Raw genomic sequence first — 6,206 nt, 5'->3', positions numbered from 1 at the left:
TTGTGTGTTGCTATGTTGGGTTTTCTATGTTTAGTTTCTAGATCGTTTAGATCTATGTTGGCCAGGGTAGTTCCCAATCAGAGGCAGCTGTAGCTCGTTGTCTCTGATTGGGTACCATACTTAGGTAGCCGGTTGGCACTAGTGGGTTGTGGGATCTTGTTCCGTGTAAGGTATGTTGTTTGTATGTTACCTTGGACTTCATGTTTCGTTTCGTTTGTTGTTTTTGTCGTGTGTTTATTCGCTTAATAAACATGTATGCTTATCACGCTGCGCCTTGGTCCGTCTCGTCCGTAAACGATCGTGACATGTATATTATTTTGAATTAATTATCAAAATTTCCGGAACCCAACATTCTAAATTAATGGGGGAATATGTTGCGATTAACAGTACTTCACTGATGAATATATATTTCACGGGGCATTGATAAACACTGACAAACAATTGGCACAATGAAACAAATGCACACAAATAGGCGGGAGTCAGTGCGCAATAGTGGAGAGAGACGTGCCTATAGAGCATCTTCGCCACACACCCCTACCCTTTTCTCTCCAAGCCTGGGGAAAGGGTCGGAGCACACACTCCCCTCTCCAGGCTCCGGAGAGAGCTCTGTCATAATCAATTCAGTGTCAGTCAATGTCAGGATGAAAACCTCACACACCCCATCATAGGGCAGACATTCCTGCAGAGCGCCCCCCATAGGAACAGCAGAGGAGCAGGACAGTTTGGCCTCCAACACTGCTTCTTCACCAGAGCCCGACTGGTAAACTTGACCCTGCCCATATAAATCAAAATCTAATATTACAGGCGGATGCGTATTACGTTATTCACTTAGCCTAACACAGAGATGAGAAGCCGTTATTGGGAGTCCCATAGGGCGGTGCACAATTGGCCCAGCGTCATCCGGGTATGTCCGGGGTAGGCCTTCTGTCACGGTTTACTAAGCCAGAACCCAGAAGCAGACCAGGACAAGGTGAGTTGAAACGAAGGTGAGTATTTATTTAACAGATTCCAAAAACGATGTAGAATAATCCAGGGGACAGAGCGGACGGCGGGGATGAGTTGGTGGAGGTGCAGTGGTAGATCCAAGAATGGCTCGGCAGCCGCCGACAACCAGGCAGGGGTTGGGTGAAGGTTCCGGGAGATGACTGTAGATAGAAACAAACGGAGGTAAGTACACGGCAAGCCAACAAGGTGCAAAACAACAAAACTAACGCTAGTAGCTCAGAGGCTGATACGCTGACAAACATACTGTTCATGGCTAACGATCCGGCAGGGAATGGATGTTAGGCCAGAGCCTAAGAAGGGTGATCATCAGGACCAGGTGTGCAGATTGCTGATGGGATGCAGGTGCGGAAATCAAGAGAGCTCCCCGGAGCGTTCCAGAACCCTCGGGAAACTGGAGATCACGAGCCGAAAAACTAGTCCACAGACAGGACCCGACTCAGACTGCCGGGATCGTTACAGTACCCCCCTCCGACGAACGCCACCGGGCGGACTCCCGGAGCGCCAGGATGGAGGCGGTAGAAGTCACGGATGAGGTCAGCATCTAGGATCTGTCGCCGCGGAATCCAACTCCTCTCTTCAGGACCATACCCCTCCCAGTCCACGAGATACTGGAAACCCCGGCCCCGCCGTCTGGAATCCATGATGCGTCGCACCGTGTAGGCAGGACCACCTCCGATCATCCGAGGAGGAGGAGGAGGAGGCGGAGGAGGCAACAGAGGACTGAGGAAAACAGGCTTGAGGCAGGAGACATGAAAGGTGGGATGGACTCTGAGCGTCCTCGGGAGTTTGAGTCGAACTGCCACCGGATTGATCACCTTCTCCACCACAAACGGACCAATGAACTTCGGTAACAACTTCCTAGACTCAGTCCGTAAAGGAAGATCCCGTGTGGCCAACCAGACCCTATCTCCGATGGTGTAGGTGGGAGCGGGGATCCGGCGACGATTCGCCTGGAGCTGATACCGTCCGAAACTCTAAGGAGTGCCTTTCTGGCCCGATGCCAGGTCCGGTGGCAACGACGAATATGGGCCTGAACCGAAGGCACTGAGAGCTCCTTCTCCTGAGAAGGGAACAAGGGAGGTTGGTAGCCATACAGGCACTGGAAGGGAGACATCCCAGTGGCAGATGTAGGGAGAGTATTGTGGGCATACTCAACCCAAGGCAACTGAGAGACCCAGGAGGTGGGGTTGGAAGAGGCCAGGCAGCGTAGCGTGGATTCCATCTTCTGGTTGGCTCTCTCCGCCTGACCATTAGATTGGGGGTGAAAACCAGATGTGAGACTGACTGTAGCTCCAATGGCCAAACAGAAGGACTTCCAGACAGCAGAGGTAAACTGAGGGCCACGGTCGGAAACGATATCACTGGGCAACCCGTGGACCCTGAAAACCTCCCTAACCAGGATCTCGGACGTCTCCGAGGCAGAGGGAAGCTTGGCAATTGGCACAAAGTGGGCGAACTTGCTGAATCTGTCCACGATAGTCAGAACGACCGTGTTCCCCTCAGAAGCGGGCAACCCAGTGACAAAGTCCAGGGCCAGATGCGACCATGGTCGCCGGGGAATAGGAAGGGGGTGAAGTAGTCCAGAGCTGGGCCGATTGGTACTCTTATTCTGCGCACACACTGGACAGGCAGCAACATAACCCCGAGTATCCTCGGCCATGGCAGGCCACCAAAAACGTCTGCGAAGAAACGCCATCGTCCGAGCCACGCCAGGGTGACAAGCCATCTTGCTGGCGTGGGACCATTTGAGGACCGCAGGACGAACCGACTCAGGCACAAACAACCGACCGGGTGGACCGTTACCGGGCCGGGCTGCGTCCGAAGAGCCGCCATCACCTCCTCCTCAATCTTCCACCTAACAGCTCCCACGACGCAGTTCCGGGGGAGAATTGTCTCGGTCTTGGACCCACTCTCCTCCGTCTTGGAGAACATCCGAGACAAGGCGTCCGCCTTGCCGTTCTTAGATCCAGGTCGGAACGTCAGGGAAAAAATTGAATCGTCCGAAAAACAACGACCACCTGGCCTGACGGGAGTTGAGACGTCTAGCCGATTGCACGTAAGCAAGATTCTTGTGGTCAGTCCAGACCATAAACGGCTGCTACGCCCCCTCCAACCAGTGGCGCCACTCCTCCAAGGCAAGTTTCACCGCGAGAAGCTCCCGGTTACCCACATCGTAATTCCTCTCCGCAGGCGAAAGGCGACAGAGTAGTAGGCGCAGGGATGGAGTTTACTGTCCGTGGAGCATCGCTGCGACAGGATGGCGCCAACTCCCACATCAGACGCGGCCCACTTCAACGACGAACTGACGGGCCGTGTCCGGTTGAGAGAGAATCGGTGCGTTGGTGAATCGCCTCTTCAAATCCAGAAACGCTCGATCCGCCTCCGGGTTCCACTTGAAGCTCCTGATACTGGAAGTCAAGGCCGTTAACGGAGCGGCCACACGGCTGTAATCCCGGATGAATCTGCGGTAGAAATTCGCAAACCCCAAAAAATCTCTGGAGCTGCAATCTCGCACCGGGCTGGGCCCATTCCAGAACCGCTCTAACCTTCTCCTGGTCCATCCTAATCTCTCCCCTGGAGATGATGTACCCGAGAAAGGATGTCGTGTGGGCGTGAAACTCGCACTTCTCGGCCTTCACGAACAGGCGATTCTCCAACAATCGCTGTAGAACCTGCCGGACATGCTGGACGTGGTCGGAAGGTTCCTTCGAGAAGATCAGAATGTCATCCAGGTAAACAAACACAAAGAGACCGATCATATCTCTCAGGACGTCGTTCACCATACTCTGGAATACCGCTGGAGCATTGGTCAGTCCAAACGGCATCACCTGATACTCGAAGTGACCCATCGGTGTATTGAAACCCGTCAACCACTCGTCTCCCTCTCTGATCCCGGGACCATGTGATACGCATTGCGTAGGTCTAGCTTGGTGAACACCGTAGCACCCTGTAAGGAGTCGAAGGCAGAACTCATCAAGGGCAGGGGATACTTGTTCTTGACCGTGATGTCATTCAACCCCCGATAATCAATACACGGTCGAAGAGAGCCATCCTTCTTACCCACAAAGAAGAATCCTGCCCCAGGGGGTGATGACGAGGGACCGAACGAGACCAGCAGCTAGGGACTCCTTGATGTAGGTCTCCAAAGCCTCACGTTCAGGGCGGGAGATACTGTATAACCTTCCCTTGGGGTAGACAGCTCCAGGGAACAGGTTGATGGCACAATCATATGGTCGGTGGGGAGGGAGTGACAGAGCCTTCTGCTTACTGAACACTTTCCCCAAATCGTGATATGTCTCGGGAACCAGGGACAAATCTGGGGGTTTAGCCTCAATCACCTGACTGGGAACCGAATGGGGACAGGCAGTCTTGAGACAGTTAGCATGACAATCAAGGCTCCAACTCGTTACCTTGCCCGTCACCCAATCGAACGTGGGATTGTGTTCCTTCAGCCAGGGGTATCCAAGGACCAGAGGAACATGGGAAGACGGCAGAATGAAGAATGAAATCATCTCCGAATGATTCCCCGACAACAGCATCTTAACCGGTTCAGTCCTCATCGTGATACGTGCCAGACTACTGCCGTTCAGAGTGGTCGCTTCAATGGCTTCCGGCAATTGCTCCTTGGAAAGCCCCAGCTGTTCCACCAACTTCGGCATCAAGAAAGCTTCCATCGGCACCTGAATCGATAAAAGCGTTAATCGCTAAGCTCTGATTCCTGTTCACAAGGGTAGCCGGGAAACGGGGTCTGACAGAGGTACTGAGAGGTTGAAACTGGCTCGCTAAAAGTCCTCCCCACTTTAGCGAGCCGGGCAGTTTGACGACCGCCGGGAACAAGTGGAGATGTAATGTCCCGAGCTACCACAGTAGAGGCAACAGTTGGTCTTACGTCTATGTTGACGCTCCTCCTTGGTTAACCCGTGCCGCCCCACTTGCATGGGTTCAGAATCGGGAGAGAGGACCTCTCCACTAATCCTTTGTGGTGGAGAATGATCGACGTGTTCTGGTCCACCACCCGACCCGACTGGGAACTGAGAAGCTGATCGATTGGACGGACCCCATTGCTTCTCCCTCCTTCGCTCTCGGACTCGATTATCCACCCGAATAGACAAGGCTACCAAGCTGTCCAGGTCACTAGGCTCCGGATAGGAGATCAACTCATCCTTGAGCTGCTCCGACAGACCCTGGTAAAAGGCCGCTTGCAGAGACTCCTCATTCCACCCACTCTCCACAGCCAACGTCTTGAACTCGATCACGAAGTCGGCCACGCTGCGAGTTCCTTGGCGAAGCGAAAACAGGCGCCTAGCTGCGTCCCTCCCTCGGACGGAATGGTCGAAGAGCTTCCTCATCTCAGCCGTGAACCCCTGGTATGAAGCCATGCAGGGATCCTGTCGTTCCCAAACGGCTGAAGCCCACTCCAGCGCTCGACCACGCAGCAACTCGATCACAAAGGCTATCCTAGCCTTGTCTGTGGCATAAGAGTAGGGCTGTAGATCGAACACTAATCCACACTGCATAAGGAAGGAACGGCATCTTCCCAGCTCCCCCTCATATTTATCCGACGTCGGAACCTTGGGCTCACGGAAAGACACAGCTCCAGAAGCGGCAGGCGAGATGGGTGAAACCGGTAGTGGATCCTCCACCCGGAGACTTGCGTTGGTTCTGGACCTCCGTCAGACCCGGTAGAAAGGTTCCGAACTGACAACGCGATCTCCTGTAGTACCGTGCTATGATGGCCCAACATCTTCTCCTGATGGGTAATGGCATGGCGAACAGAGTCCAGGTCCACTGGGTTCATTACTGGCCGGATCGTTCTGTCACGGTTTACTAAGCCAGAACCCAGAAGCAGACCAGGACAAGGTGAGTTGAAACGAAGGTGAGTATTTATTTAACAGATTCCAAAAACGATGTAGAATAATCCAGGGGACAGAGCGGACGGCGGGGATGAGTTGGTGGAGGTGCAGTGGTAGATCCAAGAATGGCTCGGCAGCCGCCGACAACCAGGCAGGGGTTGGGTGAAGGTTCCGGGGAGATGACTGTAGATAGAAACAAACGGAGGTAAGTACACGGCAAGCCAACAAGGTGCAAAACAACAAAACTAACGCTAGTAGCTCAGAGGCTGATACGCTGACAAACATACTGTTCATGGCTAACGATCCGGCAGGGAATGGATGTTAGGCCAGAGCCTAAGAAGGGTGATC

The sequence above is a fragment of the Coregonus clupeaformis genome, chromosome 36, assembly GCF_020615455.1.
Source record: "Coregonus clupeaformis isolate EN_2021a chromosome 36, ASM2061545v1, whole genome shotgun sequence".
NCBI lineage: Eukaryota > Metazoa > Chordata > Actinopteri > Salmoniformes > Salmonidae > Coregonus > Coregonus clupeaformis.
Note: the sequence above shows the minus strand (reverse complement) of the source record.